At 52.8% G+C, this 18,852-nt stretch overlaps 1 protein-coding gene across 3 annotated transcripts in view; it reads left to right on the forward strand.

Moving 5' to 3' along the window:
* Window positions 1-1,547: 1,547 nt before the first annotated feature.
* The window catches only part of DLGAP4 (DLG associated protein 4), a 176,027-nt gene continuing 158,722 nt past the window's right edge, over window positions 1,548-18,852 (forward strand). Inside the window, exon 1 of one of the 3 annotated variants that reach the window (XM_074347245.1) lies at window positions 1,548-1,684. The gene's annotated coding sequence lies outside the window, so the exon portion shown is untranslated. The remainder of the gene's footprint in view (window positions 1,685-18,852) is intronic. The other 2 variants (XM_074347243.1, XM_074347244.1) reach the window with 2 other exon arrangements.

Raw genomic sequence — 18,852 nt, forward strand, 5'->3', positions numbered from 1 at the left:
TCTTTAGGGCAAAGCCTGCTCATCTCCAACCTGACCACATGTTGCCAGTCCAGTCCTTGACCCTGGCTGGCTCCCAGCTCAGACAATAAGGTCTTCCCAGCTGCTCCAGGCAGCTCATTCTCTGTTGCCCTACTGACACTCTGCCCAAACATAAACCATCGCTTTGCCTGCAACATTCTCTCCTCGCCTACCCCCCATCCCCTTACCGGCAACTCCAAACTCATCTCTCCTTCCAGGCCCTGCTGAAGCTGCCTCCTCTAGGGAGCACTCTTGAGCATGACCTCATGGTGTCATCCCCTCTGAGTGACATCCTCACACCACAGTTGTCGGGACCAATGAAGACAGAGACAAACCTAGACTAGACAGTGGGAATGGCAAAGGGAGTCATGGATGGACTGGTAGGGAGTGTGAGAAGCTGGGATATGTCACTGATTGCTTTGGGCTTTGATGGATGAATAGGAGTTTGTTGGGTAGAGCCAGTAGGAAGGCATTGCAGGCACATGGAAAGGCAGAGAAGCACTGGAACAGACGTTTCTGGGTTGAGGATGTGGGCAGGGTGAGCGGGTAGTGGATGAGGCTGGAAAAAGAGCTGGGGGAAGGCTTGAATGTCCCCCCTTTAACACTGTTTTTACTCTATTTGCACTCAACTGGCATTTTTGGGAGATGTGGGAGCCAGGGAGAAGGAGCACATACACTTGACACCTACTGAATGCCAGGCACCTGCAAGGAGCTTACATTCATTATCTCTTTGCTTCCTTAATCCCAGTTGGGGATGCCATACTAGTGTTGTCCCCGTTTTACAGGTGGAGAAACTGGGGCTCAGAAAGAGCAGTCTCTTGTCTCTGATCACAGAGCCCCAAGAAAGTCAGGATGGGTACTCAGTCCGGGTCCATTCGACTTCAGGGATTGTTTTTAACTCCCAGGCTGCCATAGGCAAGACACCAGGGAGAAGGTCCTGCAGGAAACGGATCACCAGGAGGGGGCACACGCTCCCAGCTGCAGGAGCCCTAAGTTCGAATCCCAGGGGCCTCTTGACTCGCACGGTATGTATGACCCGAGCCGATCTCGTCCTGTGTGGGCCTCCGTTTCTCTCCTCCAAGGGTCCGGCGCTCGTCAACCTAGGTTCTTACTGACCGTCCCTGTAGCCTGGGGTTCCGGGTTCCCGCCCTACCGCAGCCCGCGCTGTGTGACCTTGTGCCAGGAGCCTGCACTCTCTGGGCGGCCAACCAGGGATCTCTAAGCGCCCTTCCGGCTCGAGACCGAGCGTCGCTAGCCACGGAGACCCTCCCTCTCCCTCCGGGGTTGCGGAGGCGTGGGTGGGGGTGAGTGCTAGAAACGGCGCCCCCCCCCACCCCACCCCCAGCCCCGGGCTGGTGGCCGGATCCGCGCCTGGTTTTGGGCGCAGCCGCGCGGCCCCCTCCCCCGCGCTCATCTCTCCGCCCCCCCGCCCCCTCCCCGCCGCTCTCAGGGAGCCGGGGCCGCGCGGCTCCTCCTCCCGCAGCCGCATCTGGGGCGCCGCGCCGGCCGGAGGAGAGGCATGGGGCGCCCGCGGGCCGGGGCCCGGGCCGGGGCCTAGGCAGGAGGACCTGCGAGCAGACCCGAGCGGCGGCGGCGGCGGCGGCGACGCGGCGCAGCGCAGCGCAGCGGCCGAGCGGGCCGGAGGCGGCCAGGACGCCGGGCTCAGGTGAGGGCGCGGGGGTGGTGCGCGGCGGCCCCGACCCCCTTACCGGGGCCAGTGTGCCCCGTCCCTCGGCAAGACCCCCAAATCCAGGTCTCCTGCGGGACAGACCTCCCTAAACCGAGGGGCAGCGGTGGGGCAGAAAAGCCCCCTCCCCCTGCCAGTCCTGTCTTCTGAGACCCCAATCCGAGGGGCGGCTCTGCGACTGGGAATCCCCCTTCTCTGGGTGGCATACCCCAGTCTAAGTCTCCCCCGACCCTCAAGCCGGGGGGCGGCGGCGCTGAGGCCCGGAACCCCCTATCCAGGGCCGGGCCCCCATTCCAGCTTTTTTTCCCGCGGACTCCCCCATGTCAATGGGCTGCCAAAGCTGGGAAGCCCCTTCTCTAGCCCGACCCTCCATCCTCAAGGTAGCCGGGGGTTCAGGCAGACCCCTCCCCTGCCCACCAATCTTAGAGCTAAGGAGAGGGAGGGCTCTGCCGGCCAGTCGGCCCGGGCATTCCTCCATTCACCACCCAGCTGCCTCCAATCCCTCCTCAGTAGCCCCGACAGCCTGCCGGGCCGGCTTCCCCCTTCCCGAGCTCGTACCCCGGACCTGGCATCTGGGGAGGGGGCGAGGGCAACCCCACTCCCCAAGGCTGCATCTCGCCCTCTCCTGTTTGCGTACCCGGGAGGGGCCGGGCTGACCTGGGCACCTGGGCTGGGGGGGCGCTCACATGGCTACGGGAGGCCCCCACGTGCGGCGCCCCGCGGTGAAAGGGGTTCGCGTTCAGGGCGGGTGACAGGTGGACCAGGTGGCCGGAGAGACCAGTTGGGTCCAGATGTGCTGGGCCTGCTGGGAGTGGACGTGTGTTACCTGGACATGTTGTGGCCCCGGGCCTCTTTCGTCGGAACCTATCGCCTCCAATCCCCCTCTATCTTTCCATTCCTCTATCCCTTCATCCCTCTCCCTTCTCCCCTTCTTCCCCCGTGCTGCCTATGTTGCAGAGGGGCTGCCAGAGACTGCTGATGTTGTGGGGGAAAAATGAAATAGGGGAAGGGGTAATGGGTTTGGGAAGGGGATATGAGTTGGTGAAGGCCAGTTGTGGGGGTGGGGGGTGGGGGCATGGAGGAGGTGCCCCAGGATAGGTAGCCTCAAGCTTGGAGGGCAGCGCTAATGCAGGGGAGAGTTCCTGCACCCCCACCAGCCTGGAAGTGGAAATGACAGAGGGGGAGGGGGTGCAGTCCCCAGCCTCAAGGGAAGCTGGACTGGCCTGCCTCTATCCTCATTGCACCTCCCCTCAGCCCAATTCCCTGGGATCCTAGCTATCGCTACCTCTGTGCCTTCACTTAAGGAAGGAGGCTGTGTTTTCTGCCAGGCTGGAGGTGGTGGAGTGAGATTGTACAGGACCATCTCAGAGAGTGGCTGTTGGAGAAGCCCAGTTTCTGTCCCACAGAGGGGACTGTGGGCCGCCTGGTTCCAGGGTGGCCTGAGGGACCTGAGCCAGACTCCTGTGGCAGCAGGACTGGGTGGGGCCGCAGAGCGGAGTGGCCCGTTGGTACCTGGACTGTTGGGAGCCACCACCAGGCCCTGAAGCCGGCTGTTGGCGGCGAGTCAGAGGCAGATGCCGATTGTATTCCCAGCAGCACCTGGAGACACTGACTGCACGTGGGGCAGGCGTGTGTGCTTGTGCCTGTGCTGTGGCAGGGGTGCACCAGGGCTCCTAGGTCCTTCTGGAACCAAGAGACAGCAGCTTGAGAGTGTGCCTGTGTGTGGTGTCCATGGCACCCGCCCCTCATTCATCCGTCAGAGGCCAGACTAGGCCTGTGCGAGACACTGGGAACATGCGATGGCCTAATGTGGTCCCCACCCTCAAGGAGCCCCTGTTTGTTGGGGGGAGATGATCTGTACTGGGCACTAGGGACGAAGTGCGAGGCCCAGATGGGAGAGAAAAGTGTGGGGTGGAGCAGGCAAATGGATGGCTGAGGTATATGGGACCCAGGGCAGCATCCGGCTAGTGCCAGCCTTGGATGGAGCTGCAGGTTTGAGGGCTGTGTGCCCTGAGCTCGAGGCTATCTGGTAGCTGAGTGTTTGGTGTTTTTGAAGAGAGGCTGCAGCGCTTGGAAACTAAGGATAGACTGTGTACTTTGGAGTTTTCAGAAGACTCAGTGATGTATTGGATGTACCAGGAGCATCCACTGGCATCTCGCTAGATTCTTGCATGGTTTATGGGCCACTGGCTTCAAAAATGCCAGTGCTTCTTCATGATGGGGAGGCTCTGAGGAATTGTGTTGGACACTCTGTGTAACAGAGAGCAGGTGATCTCTATCCTTCCCATACACCCATGAGTGATTGGTTGGTTGATTGATTCATTCAAAAAAAGCATTAAAAAGTGGCATTGTCTGATTACAGGGCATTTAAACACTTCCACTTATATATATATTCTGGAATGTGAATTCTTAAAATCTTGAATGCAGATTTTTTTTAAACACACAGTAGATACTTAGTAAATGCCTACAGCTCTGGGATGAAGCCCAGCCTCCTCCCGTAGCTAGCTACTCCTCTAGCCACATCTTACACTGCCACCTGCCTCCCTCCTTGGCTCCGGTCCCCCTGGCCTGCTTTCAGTTCCTGGAACAGGGCAGGTCCCCTCCAGCCTCAGGGTCTTTGCACGTGCTGGTTCCTCTGCTGAACATCCCACCCTCCTTCCCCTGTTTGCCTGCTTAACTACTACTCATCATCCCAGTCTCAACTTAGGCATCACTTCCAGAGGAGACCCTTCCCTGATGCCCAGGCCAGGTTGTATCCCTGTCACCTCCTTGACAGCCCCATGGGCCTCTGCCTTCCCTGCCCCAATCACTGTTCCTTATTATTATTATTCCTTATTGTTTCTTGGTGTGGTTGGTGTGGGGAGGACCAAGGTTATGCCTGCCTCTTTACGCTGTTCCCTTGCTGCTGAGGACAACTCTTGGCTCATCCTGGGCCCTCAGTCCATTTCTTCTGGCCAGATGAATGGATGAGCATGGTCTGGGCCATTCTCAGTCAAGGGCTGGGTGATAGGGCATGGGGGGGGGGCCCTTGGCCAGACCCAGTTGCCGCCTTTATCATCCTTGTGGGTTCCTGGCCTCCAGCTGGGTCTGTAAACCCAGGCGTTGTGCTGGGCTCTGCAGGAATGATAGGCCCATGGCCTCTGAAATCCCAGTACATCTCGGGGCCCCCAGAAGCTCTGCAGGAGGGTGAGGGGCCACGCTTGGGCAAGACCCATCTTTGGAGGGGTGTCTGTACCCATCTGGTCAGGCATTTATTCCTGAATCAGTTCATCTACTCACATCATCAGTTATTTACTGGTTCATCTCTTCTTTCTCTCACTGGGTCACCAGCTTCTTCACCTCTCCCTTTCCTAATCCTTCACTCTGTCTTTGGGCCCCCAGTGCGTCCTGAGGCCTGCTGAGTGCCAGCTCTGTGCCAGGCCGGGGGACACAGAGTCAAACCCGAGGGACCTTACTCTGGGAACTGTGGTCATCCTGCCAGGCCCCTCCCAATGGAGGCTGGTGCTGTCCAAGTGCTGGGAAGGGGCCACTAGTTTGGACCTGCAGGAGGTGCTTCCTGGAGGACATACACTAGATCTGGGGTGGATTTTGGAGGATTAGAGGGATTTGAGTTGCTAGAGAATGGCGGGGAAGGGCACTGCTGGCTGAGAGAACTGCACAGATAGAGGCAGGGAGGCAGCCAAGTATGGGGCAGGCTCGGTGTTAGTGGCGGTATGTGTCCTGCTAGGAAGATGTGGCCTTCCTGAGCGGGCTACAGGGAGGCTGGCCCTGGAGGTGGGCAGTGTGCTGTCATGGTGAGTGTCCAGCCAGGGTACCAGGAGCCCTGCTGCTTCCTTGCTATGTACCCTTGGATGAGATATGTCCCCTCTCTGGGCTCCCATGGTAAAGTGAAATCTTGGGCCTGGTGATCTCGGAGGGGCCTTGCATCTGCCCATAGTCTGGACTCTGATTCTGACAGCCCAGGAAGGGACTCCTCAGGGCCCTGCTTCTTCTTTGGGCATGAGGAGGGCTGTCACACGATGGGGTGTGGTGGCTTTGGAGGGCCGAGTGTGCGGCTCAGCAGTTTCTTCTAACGGAGGACCTTGTCGATGAATGGGGTGTGGCGGCCAGCTGGGCTGGGAGGGAGTGCCCTGCCATGAAGACTCTCATGGCACCCTCTTTGGGAAAGGCTGTCACTAAGGAGGGGCTTCCTGTGTTGGACCAAAGACAAGCCCATTCTCCACTTCATCAAACTCTTGTGGGGGAAGCCCTTTAAGGCTCACATGACTAGACATTCTTTTATTGTGGCCAGTGCTGGGGGTTGGAGGAGGTGCCTGCACTGCCCACAGCCCTCCACAGTGTCCCCTGGTGGTTGCCCCAGGCCAGGACTGAGGGCCGTAGGGTGTGTGCAGCACTTTACAGTTTGCAGAACACATTTAATCCCCACATCTTCCAGTCACCCCCAGGGAGGGGTACGAATGAGAAGAGATGTTGTCTCTATTTGACAGAGGAGGAAACTGAGGCTCAGAGCAGTTGGGTGGCTGCCCAAGGTCACTCAGAGGGTAGGGATTAACCCACAGTCCAGGACCCCTTGCACTCATGGATGGCACATCTTTTCCCAAGCCGAGGAGTGGGGATCGGATCCCTCTGTGCTGGGTTTTGCAACGCCGCCTCCTCCCCACCGAGCTGTCTGACGTGGCCTTTTCAAAAACCCAAAATGAATGGAAGCAAATTTTGTTTGGAGAATTTTGCTACACCCTTTACCAGGGCTGGTTGCAAAACCAGGCTTGGGGATCCTTGCTGCTGCTGCTGCTGCTGCTGATGGTGGTGATAATAACAGTGGTCATTGGCTAATATCCATTCATTCCACAGAACATCAGTGACCACTTCCCAGGACCCAGGTATAGCGCTGGGCCCTCTGTTCAGTGAGCACCAGCTCTGGGCATCTTAAATCCAGCCTCTCCTTTAATCCCATCACACCCTATGGCTACTCTTCCTGTTTTACAGGTGAGGAAACTGGGACACGGAGAGCTGTAGAAAGTTGGCCAGGGCCACACAGCTGGTGAAGTGGTGGCACCAGGATTTGAATCCATGTCAGTTAGAGTTTAGAGTCTGGTCTCAGCCCCATGTTCTGGAAATTCTGCAGTTCCCATTTGTTTGACAGAAGTGATAGGTAGGGAGCATGGAAGGTGGGTGTTAGGCCATGGGAATCAAATGGAGCCGACCAGATCATGGTTTGAGGGAACCTGGACACACGCTGGAGGCGGAGCTCAGGCTGGTCTGAGACAGTGACATCAGAGTGCCTGTGGATGTCACTGGCCACTCAGCAGCGCCTCACCTCCCCAGCCTGCCAGAGGCCCCAAGGGAAGCATGCTCCTTTACTGTCACTGACACACAGTTTGGTAGGCAGCCCATCTCCCCCATCTCCCTGGCTTCTGGGGGAAGGAGAGGTGACATGGGTGCTGAGAAGTGACCATGACTGCAGAACAGAGGGAGAACAAAGTGCTCTGTTCCTGGGGCCATCCAATGAAGGGGCAGACCCAGCCCCCACCACAGCAGCCCCCAGGGCCCACAGGGGTGCAGGGTGCCTTCCTGAGAAGGCAGCAGAGCAAACACAGCGTTTGCATTCCTCTCTTCAGTGTAAGACGGCCTGTGCAGGTAATCCATCTCCCGGAGTTTGCTTCAAAAATGGCTAAAGTGACATTTGGTACATGAGAGGGTCATCTTTAGAAAACATATGATGTGGGCGGGTTCTGTCTTTGACAATGTAGAAATGGGGCAGGCATCCTGGCATATAAATGGAGCATAAGACACTGATTGAGCACCTGCTGGGCCCCATGACAGGGGCTCAGAACCACACCCTGAAGAGGGGCTTGTGATTGTGCAGGCAGGGGTCTCTGTGCTCCCAAGTGCTGGGGCGAGGGAGTGAGAACTAGGCCTCTGGTTCAGATTTTTTCTTTCTGTGGTGACAGATGAGCCTGCAGGGAGTTAGAGGTGGGTCCAGGAGGCTTTTGCTTGACAACTGCTAGGAGATGGGGGCTTGGAGCTGGTCTGCTGCTGTGTGTTGCCGACTGAGTCCCAGCACCTCTCTGAGCCTCATGGTCTCCATCTGTTTGTGGGGTGCTGGGGGTTAAGTTTCTGAGGCTCTTCCAGCTCAGCTCTCTGTGATTCCAGGGGTGAACCCAGCTGGGCTTCCCTCTGGGAGGTGTCAGGAAGTCCTCACTGTTCTCAGCCCTGACCTCTGCCTGGCTTCCCCCGAGCCCCCTGTCCCCCAGCTCCTGCCAGAGGGAGGGAGCCTTCTTTCCACCCACCGTGGGCTGACTGCGCGCAGTGACGCAGCAGCTGAGGGCTCTAGAGTGCAGCTTGGAAACGGGGATCTGGGTTTGCTAAAGACAGGGGAAAAAAAGGTTCTTCCCACCACCCCCAGCTGCCTGCCTGCCTGCCTCCCTCCCTCCCCTGGCTGCCGCCAAGCCCTGGCACCTCCTTGGCTCTGCCAGATCCACTTTGGGGTGGGAGGTTTGAGGCTGAAGGTTCAACTGAACAGGTTCAAGTCTCTGCATGCCAGGGCCTTGCTGTGTGACCCTGGTGTGGTTGCCTTCCTTTTCTGGGCTGACGTACTGTGAGGGGATTCTGAGGCTGACCAGGCAGCTTTGCAGTGATGGCTCTGAGGGGCACCTGTGACTCAGGAGGAGTCCTGGCTGGATTTGGCCTGCTGCTGAGGGAACAGGGCCCTCTGCCACCTGTGTTCTCCATGTGTGCACCCCGCAGTGGAGGGGGCAAGGTGCTGTGATCATCCCCATCTTACATCCGAGGAAACTGAGGCTGTGCAGCCGGTGGATGGTAGAGCAAGGATTTGAACCCAGGTCTGTGACTTGCATCCAGGTGAAGTCAGGCAAACCCCAGGCAAGAGGCCAGCTTGGTGACTGTGAGCGCCCCCCTCTCCTGCCGCCTTCTCTGGGCCTCAGTTTCTCCACCTGTGCAGTAGGAGTGGGACATGGTTGTGGGTTTGGGGCTGCCTGAGCCCATCCCCCCACCCCAGCACTGCTAGGAATTTTCTGAGGCTCCTCACCGACCTCCAGCTCTGGTCCCTGAAGCCGAGGTGTGATGGCAGAGAGGAGGTGTCAACATCTCACGCCTCTCCTCCAGGGGACCTGCCACCTTTGGGGTGTGAGAGTTTCCTGGAGGACTGGGAATGTGCAAGGCCTTCCAGGGACCATGTGAGCAGGGACAGAGGCTGGTTGGCTCCGGGCAGCCTGGAGGTCTCCGCTAGTCATGGGGCCAGGCCCACCTTTGCCTGTCTGCGCATTTGACCATTGTCTGGTTCATCAGGGAACTCGGGGAAAATGTGGGCATGAACAAGGAGGTAGGGCCACCCTTGGGCCCCTTTTGATCCCTGTGCAGGGGTGTGTGTGTATGTAGGGTGCGTATGTTGCCCCAACTAAGGCCAGGCCTTCTGTGTATTGTCAGATCCTCTTAACACTGAGAGGTAGATATTATCATCTCTCTGGACTTCCCTTCCCTCCCTCCCTTCCTGCTTCTAAGTATTCATTCAACAACACACGTTACGTGCCTGCCCTGTGGATCCTCTTGGCAGGCCAGCAGTCATAACCTAACCTCCCAGACAAATGTAAACTCACATCAACGACGGGCATTGCTACCGCAGAGAAGTACGAGAGACCTGATCTAGTCTGGGGGTTCAGGGAGGGCTGCCCCAGGGAGGAGACACTGGAGCTGAGACCTGCAAGTGAGGAGTTAGCTGGTGCAAAGGCCCTGTGGTGTGGGTAGCATGGGAAGTGTGAGTGTCTCAAGCCTGGAAGGAATGAAGAGGAGCTCATATGAGGGAATCAGGGCCTGGAAGCCACACGGTGCACTGCTGACTGTGGGGAAACTGAGGCTCGGAAAGCTGAAGCAGTCTGTCCAGGTGGGGCTGGAAACTTGGCCAGATGTGGTTTGGATCCCTGAAGGGTTCCTGGAGGGAAGCCCTTGGCTCTCACTGAGTCCAACGCAGGATGTTTGAGTGACTTGCCAGAGGTCCCGCAGCAAGGTAGAGTGGAGCTGGGCCCCTCTTTCTGGCCTCTTAGCCTCCCCCTGCAAAGGTGCTTCCCACTGAAAGAAACTGGGGAGCCACAGAAGGTTCTGGAGCAGGGCAGACCCACAGTGCTCTCCTGGCCAGCCACGCCCAGGCCTTCCCAGCTCTGGTATGGAGTGTTGGACGTCTGCCTGCCTGCTGAGGCTGAGGCTAAGGCCAAAGCTGACTGACTCTGCTGACCCAGTGTGTCACCACCCTCTACTGACACTGGATGGGGCAGGGGCAAAGGCAGTGGCAGCCTGGAGGGGGGTGGTGGTGGGCAGGGGCCCCACTGCCAGCAGCCCCAAGGCTTCCAGGAACCATTTGCCAGCCTGGGTTTGATAAATCACAAGGCCATTCCTGGAGTCTGGGGGATGGGAGGCAGCCTTAGGCCTAGAGCCCTTGGGGTGGGACTAGGGGTTCAGCTAGGAAGCAGAAGTTGGGCTCTTTCCCTGCGCCATGTCCCCTTGTCAAGCATCTTTTGATTCTAGCCTTCATGGCCTCTGGCCAAGATGACTGTCCTGACGCCCTCCTGGGTCTCCTGCCTGTGTACCCACCACACACAGGCAGAGATTGATCCAGAACCACACCCAGCCCATTACACCCTATCACAGCCCAGAGCCCTGAGCAGTCCATGCCTCTGTCACCTGCCTCTGTGCACTCCTGCAGTCCCCTTCTGCCCCCATCGTGTCCTCACCTATGGCTCAGCTGAAGGACTTGGGACTCCCAGAGCACGCCATGCCCCCTGGCCCAGCCTCTGCATTTACTGTTCCCTCAGTCTTGAAAACCCTTCCCCAAAGTCTTTGCTCAGTAACTCCTATTTGTCATTTACCACTCAGCTCAGGCCCTGTCCTTCCAGGGCACCGGCCTCCTTGTCCCACATGGGTCACTCCTGCCTGGACTCCAGAGACATGCCCATGCATGTGTCTGCCTGTTCCACCAGACGGAGGCCCCTCCAGGCAGGAGCCAGGCTGGTGCCTCTTGGTGCCTCCAGTGGTGCCCAGCCTGGGGCCTGGCACACAGTGGGTGTACAGCTCATGGGTGTCAGCTGAGCACTGTTGAGCCTGGTGGCCAGAGTACAGCCTGTGCCCCCTCAGGCTCTTGTCCCACAGAGGGGCCTGGTCATGAGGCAGGTGCCTTAGACCAGAGCGTGGCCCACACCTCCCACTGTGGCCCCTCACTCCTTCTCTCCAATCAGGAGTAGGGATGATGGTTATGTGAGCCCATCTGGCATGCCATGGGGGTACCCAGGGGTTGAGCAAGTGGGAGGTTGGCTGGTTTGTCCCCTCTTTTAGTTTGTGGACCCACCAGGACTGTTTCTTGCCAACCTGGGAGGAGACCAACTGTTTGAAAGGAATATGGTTCTTGTTCTTTAAGCCCCTGAAATTTGGGGTCTATTTATCACTACAGCCCAGTCCACACAGACTAATACAAGCACCTACTATGTGCCAGACATTATTCTAGGCACTGGGCATAATACTCTTCACCCCCAAAGAGATATTGGATGAATTTAATGAAAATTGATATGTGAAAACCTTTAGCTTTGTGCTGGTGCATAGTAGGCTCTGTGGGCTAGAGGAGTTATTTCAGATCTGTTCTTGTGTGTGTAAACAGTCTTGAGAAGCAGCCATACAAGGAAGACTGAGGTGTGAGAGGAAGGAGCCCCTGCACGCCCAGCCTGGGAGCACGTAAATCGCACCCTTTGAGACCCCAGGTTGTTCTCTGCCCTCTCCTCTTTCCCATCTCAAGGCCGGCATTCTGTATTAGTTGTCTGGTCCTGTGTAACAAGTTATGCCAAAATGTAGTGGTTTAAAATGAAAATAAACATTTATTATCTCTTTCTAATATGCACACAGACATTCTAAATCTGGGGACCTTTATTTTAAGGAAACCTTAACCTAGGTTAAACAGGAGAGGTGTTGGCTGTTTCCCATGGGACCTGGGCCAGAACTTGACCTCAGCCATCTCTCCAATACACCCAGTGACTCTGGGTCGAGGGGCCACTTCCCTCTCACAGGTGGTGAAATAAGACACAGAGAGGGAGAGTAACACTCTGAAGGCCACCCAGCATTTGAACCCAGACTGGCTGTCCTCAGGGCCCAGGCTCTGCACCAGTCCACCTAGGGGGAGGGTGGCCAAGGGTGGGGAGGGGGGCTCCGGCTGTGTGCGGCCTTAGTGCCTATTTAAAAATGAAATGTTAATAGTGGCGAGTATTTATGTCCAGCTGTTTTAATAAACAGTTTTTCCCCCCTGATTTTGTTCTTAATTAAAAGAGCAAAACTGAATGGAAAGGTGGTGACTCCTCAGCCCCAAGGACCCTGGGAGGCTTTCTGGAGCCACAGGCTGACCTCCCTGGGTGGCCACCAGCAGGCTCATCCACCCATAGTAGGAAGCGAGCTGACTCTGAGGGTTGGCCCAAGTTTGAGTCCAGCTCTGCTCACCAGCTGTGTGACTTTCAGAAACCTCTCTAGGCCTCAGTTTCCCCATCTGTTCCCCATGGGATAACAGCATCACTGCCTGCCATAGGGGCTGGTGTGAGGGTGAGGTGACATTCTGGTGTTAAAGTACCCAGAACAGGGCCTGGCACATAGTAGGTACTCAAGAAAAAGCAGCTGATGTTGCTGTGTTCTCTTATGACCGCCCCTGAACCCCAGTACACACGCACCCTGGAGGCCTCTGGCACTCCCTCCCCATACTCCAGTCCATGTGGGCTCCTGGGCTCCCGGGGAAAGCACCCTGGCAGGGAGGGCCAAGAAGCAGACACCCTTGTGTGCAACATGCCTGCACACAGAGGGAGTCATGCTTATCCCCATTTTACAGAGAGGGAAGCAGAGGCCCAGGGATGACTTGCCTGAGGGCACCAGTGGTAGAGATGGGACGGAACCAGGTGGACTCTAGACTCTGGATCTAGTGCTTTTTCTCTACCCAACTCTGAAAGATTCTTGGGAGAACCTCAAGAAACTGAAGAGAATTCTAGAAGCCCTCATGGTGCCTGGGAGCCAAGACACTTGAGTTCTCCACCCCTCACTGCCTCCAGACTCCTGTTTGATCCTGTGAGAGTTGCCTCCCTCTCTGTGCCTTTGTTACAAGGTGGTAGGGAGAACCTGGACTCTGGACTGCCTGGGACCAAGGCCCCCTCCCCCAGGCCCCACCTCTGTGTCCCCTTCCCCCAGGCCCACTTCTGTGTCCCCCTCCCCCAGGCCCAGCTCTGTGTCCCCTCCCTCCTCTGCTGGCCTGGTTTGTGCATGGCCCACATTCAAGGCAGCAGCTTTTGGGTAGGAGGTCAGGCATTGGGAACCCTGCCTGGAAAGGCCCACCCAGGCCCACCCCTGACCCTGGGCCCCAGGGTAGACTCTCCCTGCCAGTGCAGGCGGCCATGGGCCCGGCAGGTGCTCCTGTAAAGGCTCTCCCAGCACTCAGGCCCACCGTGCCCCCAACTCCCTCCCTGTGTGTCCTGTGTTGGAAGCAGATATATTTAGACGGAATGCTCTGTTCTGTACAGATTCCGCATCCACTGCGCCTACTGGGGCTGTGCAGGCAGCCGCACCTGATACCTGGAACTCTGGGTCAACTGGCTTCCTCTCCACTGCCCTGCCCCCTAGGACCATATCTCTCTTCCCTTAGCCTCTAAGTCACAGCCAGACTCAGTCACTTGCTCTCCTCCTGCTCCCCTGCCCCCTACTTCCTCTGTCCCTCTAGGCACCAGAAGCACTTTCTCCCTCGTGTAGTCAGTTGGCAAACATGGATTCGTGTCTGCTATGGGCCAAGCCCTTGCTGAACCTTAGGACATGGAGATGACTAGGAGGGCCCACCAGGTGGCCACATCACAGGCTGCAAGAGGGATCACAGGCCACCAGGACATCGGGATCTGTGCTGTAACAGCAGGAAGCCCTGGGACAAGGGCCGGGGTGATGATCAAGGAAGATTTCTTGGAGTTTTTCAAGCTGAGACCTAAGTGAGAGTGAGCCGACTACTAGAAACCAAGTAGGCATTCCTGGTAGAAAGAACAGCATGTACAAAGGCCAGGACTTGAGCAAGGGCCTGGCTGCACTTGGGAGAGTGGAGAGCAGGCAGGTGGGCAGGGACCAGACCTTGCTGAGCCTCGAATGCCAAGCGGAGGGTCTTGCCCTCTTTTCCCCCTGCCCCAAGCACTGGAGAGCTAAGAGGGAGAGTTTTCAGCAGGTCAGTGGCCAGGTCTGGTGTGGGCTGGGCAGGGCAGCTGGTCAGTGGTTCCGCCCGCCAGGCTGGCTCTGGCTCCCATAGCAGATGCGCTATGCCTGGCCAGGTGGGAATCAGAAATAGCTCACACATGCTCAGCGCTTGGTAAAGCGGCTCCCCCTCCGCCTCAGTACATTTCATCTGCACCCGAGTCAAGGACGGCTCAGTGCTTGCGAACTGGGTGACCTTCTCCCTTCGCTTATTAATACACCACCCACTGGGGCTAAATTCAGGGCTGGGAGAATGTTGTAGGGGCAGGAAGAGTGGCAGACAGGGGTCCCCCAGACGGGGGAGATGCTGAAGGGTTGGAAGATGATACCTATCCACCAGAACGCTGCCCAGTCAGATAAACCCCAAAGTACAAAAATAAGAGTTAAAGTTCTCTGGAATCCACCTCTCTGTGGTGACTATCATTTGAATGTTTTCATGTCAGCCTTCCAGATGCCTCTCCAAGTCGATCTTCCCTGGCAGATGGATTCATTCATTCATTCATTCATTCATCAAATATTTGAATGTCCAGTCCATGCCAGCCCCTCCTGTGGGTGGAGGGGACATGGCTCTGAGTGAAATGGACACTTCCTTGCTCTTAGGGGACTCAAAAAGCAGATAAAACAATGATGAGGCCCACAGGGAGGGTCATGGGAACTATGAACACAAGTGGGAGGTCCCAGCCCAGGTTGGGGGTCTGGAAGGCTCCCTCGAGGTGACACTTGGGCTAAGACCTGAGGGATGAGGAGATAACATTCTTGGTGGAGAGAACAGCAAATATGCAAATCCTGTAGTATAAGGGCAGCGGTGTCTTCAGGGAATAAAGGGAAGAGGGGGAGGCCGGAGTGTTGAGGTGAGGAGGGAGGATGAGGTGAAGCATGAGGGGGTGGCAAGGACCAGCCTGTTCAGCCTCCGGGGCTGTGATCAGGGTTTGGGGAATTACATAAGACCATAGGTGCTGGTGCCATGAGACCTAAGTTCAAACCCAATTCTGCCACTTAGCTGGTTGACTTCAAGCAAGTTACCTAACCTCTCTGTGCCTCCATCTTCTCATCTGTAAAGTGGGGCCAGGAATGGTCCCTACCTCTTAAAACAGTTGTAAGGATGAATTGATATTTAAAAAGTGCTTAAGATGGTGCTTGGCATGCACAAAGTACACTCATAAGTTGTAGCCCATATAGTTTTGAAGTCGTCTGTAGATGAAGTGCATATGTGTAGGTGATTTTGCATAACAAGGGTCATATTAGTCCTGTTTGTCTATAGCTACCTTTCCCCTTGATGCTGGCCATCTTTCTGAGTCAATGACTACAGAGTATTATTATATTTAAAACTTTTGTAGTGAGGTATAATATTGTGTTGTAGAGTACACTAACCTTAATGTATAGTATGGCTTGATTCATGTGTGTGTGTGTGTGTAATGGAAAATAATGGAAGCAACCAAGATGTCCTTCAGTGGATGAATGGATAAAGAAATTGTGGGACATCTATTTAGTGGAATATTATTCAGCAATAAAAAGAAATGAGCTATCAAACAGAAAAAGACATGGAGGAGCTTTAAACACAATACTAGTAGAAGAAGCCAGTTTGACAAGATTACATACTGTCTGATTCCAACTGTATGACATTCTGCAAAAGGTAAAACTATAGACACAGTAAAAAGATCAGTGATTGCCAAGGACTCAGGGGAGGAAGGGAGGGCTGAGTGGGTGGAACACAGAGGATTTGAGGGCAGTGAGACTATTCTGTTTGATGCTGACATGGTGGATACATGACATATGTTTGTCAAAACCCATAGAACTTTACAATACAAAGAGTCGACCCCAATTGAAACTATGACTTTAGTTGATAATATGATATCAACATTGGCTCATCAGTTGTAACACACGTACCACACTAGTGCAAGGTGTTCCTAATAGGAGAATAAGGGGGAAGGAGAAAGAATATATGAGAACTCTGTACTTTCTGCTCAACCTAAAATTGCTCTAAAAAATTAAGCATATTAATTTAAAAATTAAATTAAAATGTAAAAAAAACTTAAAAGGAAAAAGATGAAAACAGAAATCACTAGGGATGTCTGCTGTTGTGCTGGAGATGTTCCACTGGTTGTTCAGTCTGGGGAGGTTTTTTTTCATGGTGGGGATGACCCTCCAGAACACTTCTGTGTTTTGTTTCTGCTCCCTCTCTCCCTGCTCATTCTTGTGAAGAAAGCACATCCTCATATTACTTAAAACTTGTCCTGAACATCATGTTTAGTGGCTCCCTAAAGTGGGAGGGGATTTAAATTCTAATGGAATAGGAGCCATTCTATTTGTCCATTCGTGTTTAGAGAGAAGAGTGGCAATTGATAAAGTGATGAAATCATGGGATCTCAGGTATGGGTGTTACATTTTAGGAGAAATGATTTAGAGTCACAGCCTCTTACTTGGTACCAGTGCATCTCAGAATCTTGCTACAGTTATCTTCAAATGACAGAATGAGGTATGTTTATACACTGGAAGTAAATGATTATGAATCTTTGAACAGATGAGACAACATTTCAAGACTCAGAAAATGTTAGAACCTCTAAGTTTAAAAAATCAGTCAAAGTATTCTAGTTTAATCATTTTTCCCCCTTCCAGTATAACTTTGATTTATCTTCCTTTTAAAAAAAAAACAACAGCTTTTATTGAGGTATACCTGACATACAATAAATCACACATGTTTAAAATGTTCAGATTGATAGGTTTTGACAAATGTATACATCCGTAAAACCATCACCATAATCAAGATAATGAACATATCCATCAAACCCAAAGTTTCCTCATGCCCTAGGTAAGCCTCCCTCTTGCTCCTCTTCCACCCCTTCCCATCCTCCCACTCTACTCTCACCCTCCCCATCCCCAGGTGGGCGTCCATTTGTGTTCCCTAGAATTCTATATAAATGGAATCATCCATCCTCTTTTTGTTTGGCTTCTTTCACTCAGCATAATTACTTGGGTATTCACCCATGTTGTAGCATGTATCGATCGTTTGCTCTTTTTTATTGCAGAGGACTGTTCCACTGTGTGGGTATGCCACAGTTTATTTATTCATTTACTTGTTGATGGACATTTGGGGTTATTTCCAGCTTGGGGCTATTACAGAAAAGCTTCTATGAATTTGTGTGTACAGGTCTTTGTATAAACATATGCTTTCATTTCTCTTGAAGAAATACCTAGGAGAGAAATGATTGGACAGTATGGTAGGTATAGGTTTAATTTTTAAAGAAAGCCGTCAAGGTGTTTTCCAAAGTGGGTGCACCATTCCCACTAACAGTGTGTGAAAGTTTCAGTTCCTCCACATCCTCACCAACACTTTGCAGAGTCAGTCTTTCCAATTTTAAGCCTTCTAATAGTTGTAATAACTCGTTGTGGTGTTAATTTGTAATTCCTAATGACCAGTGATGCCAAGCATCTTGTTGTGTGCTTATTTGCCATCTGTATATCTTCTTTGGTGAAGTGTCTCTGTATATCTTTTGCCCATTTGAAAATTGGGTTGTTTTCTTACTGTTGAGTTTTGAGGCTTTTTGTATTCTAGATACAAATCCTGTAAAGGATATGTGTTTTGCATATATTTTCCTCCAGTCTATGGATTGTCTTTTCAAAGCACAGGCATTTTTAATTTTGATTAAGTCTAGTTTATCAACTTGTTCTTTTGTGGATTGTGTTTGTTATTGTCATATCTAAGAAATCGTTACTTAACCCAAGATTACAAAAGGTTTACTCTATGTTTTGTTCTTGAAGTTTTATACTTTTAGGATTTATGTTTATAACTATGATCCATTTTGAGTTAGTTTTCGTTTATAGTGTGAGGTGTGGGTTGAATTTCACTTTTTGCTCTTAAGTACCCATTTATTCCAGCACCGTTTGTTGAAAAAACTCTCCTGGCTCTGCTGCTTGTCTGTGCTCCTTTGTCAGAAGTCAGTTATCTGTATTTCTGGACTCTCTCTTCTGTTCCATTAATCTATTTGTCTGTCTTTATATCCATATCACAATATTTTGAAATCAGGCCCTACAGCTTTGCTCTTTTTCTTCAAAGCTGTTTTGGCTATTTTAAGTCCTTTGCATTTCCACATGAAATTTACAGTTAGTTTATCAATTTCTACAAAAATGCCTGTTGCAATTTTGACTGAGATTGATTTGAATACGTAGGTCAATTTGAGGAGAATGAACATCTTAACAATATTGAACCTTCTAATCCATAGCAAGGAATCTCAATTTATTTTGGTGTTTTTTTAGAAAACTTAACCTCAGCAATAATTTAATTTCCCATATCCAGGTCTTTCGCATCTTTTGACATATTTATTCCCAACTATTTCACTTTTCTGATGCTATTATATATGGTATTGAAAATTTTTAATTTCTGTTTGTTTGTAGTAGTATGTTGAAGAAAGTTGATTTTTGTATATTGGTCTTGTATCCTACACCTTGGTAAGCTTACTTATTAGTTGTAATAGCTTTTTTCTGTGTGCCTTCTATTGGATTTTCTATATAGGTGAGCGTGTCCACTGCACATAAAGATAGATTTCTTTCTTTCTTTCTAGTGTGGATGCCTTTTATTTTGTTTTCTTGTCTAATTGCCCTGGCTGGAAACTCCAATGCAATGTCGAGTAGGAGTGGTGAGAGTGGACATACCTGTCTTGTTCCTGATCTTAGAAGGACACTTTCACTGTTAAATCTGATGTTAGCTGTGGGGTTTTTGTAGATGCTCGTATGAGGTTGAAGAATTTCCCTTCTATTCTGTTTGCTGAGAATTTTTAAAATCAGGGATTGATACTAGATTTAGTGAAATGCTTTTTCTGTGTCTTTTGAGATGATCACATGGTTTTTCTCATTCAGTCTGTTACGAAGAGCATTGATTGATTTTCAAATGTTGA

This window comes from Camelus bactrianus, chromosome 19, assembly GCF_048773025.1.
Source record: "Camelus bactrianus isolate YW-2024 breed Bactrian camel chromosome 19, ASM4877302v1, whole genome shotgun sequence".
Taxonomy (NCBI): domain Eukaryota; kingdom Metazoa; phylum Chordata; class Mammalia; order Artiodactyla; family Camelidae; genus Camelus; species Camelus bactrianus.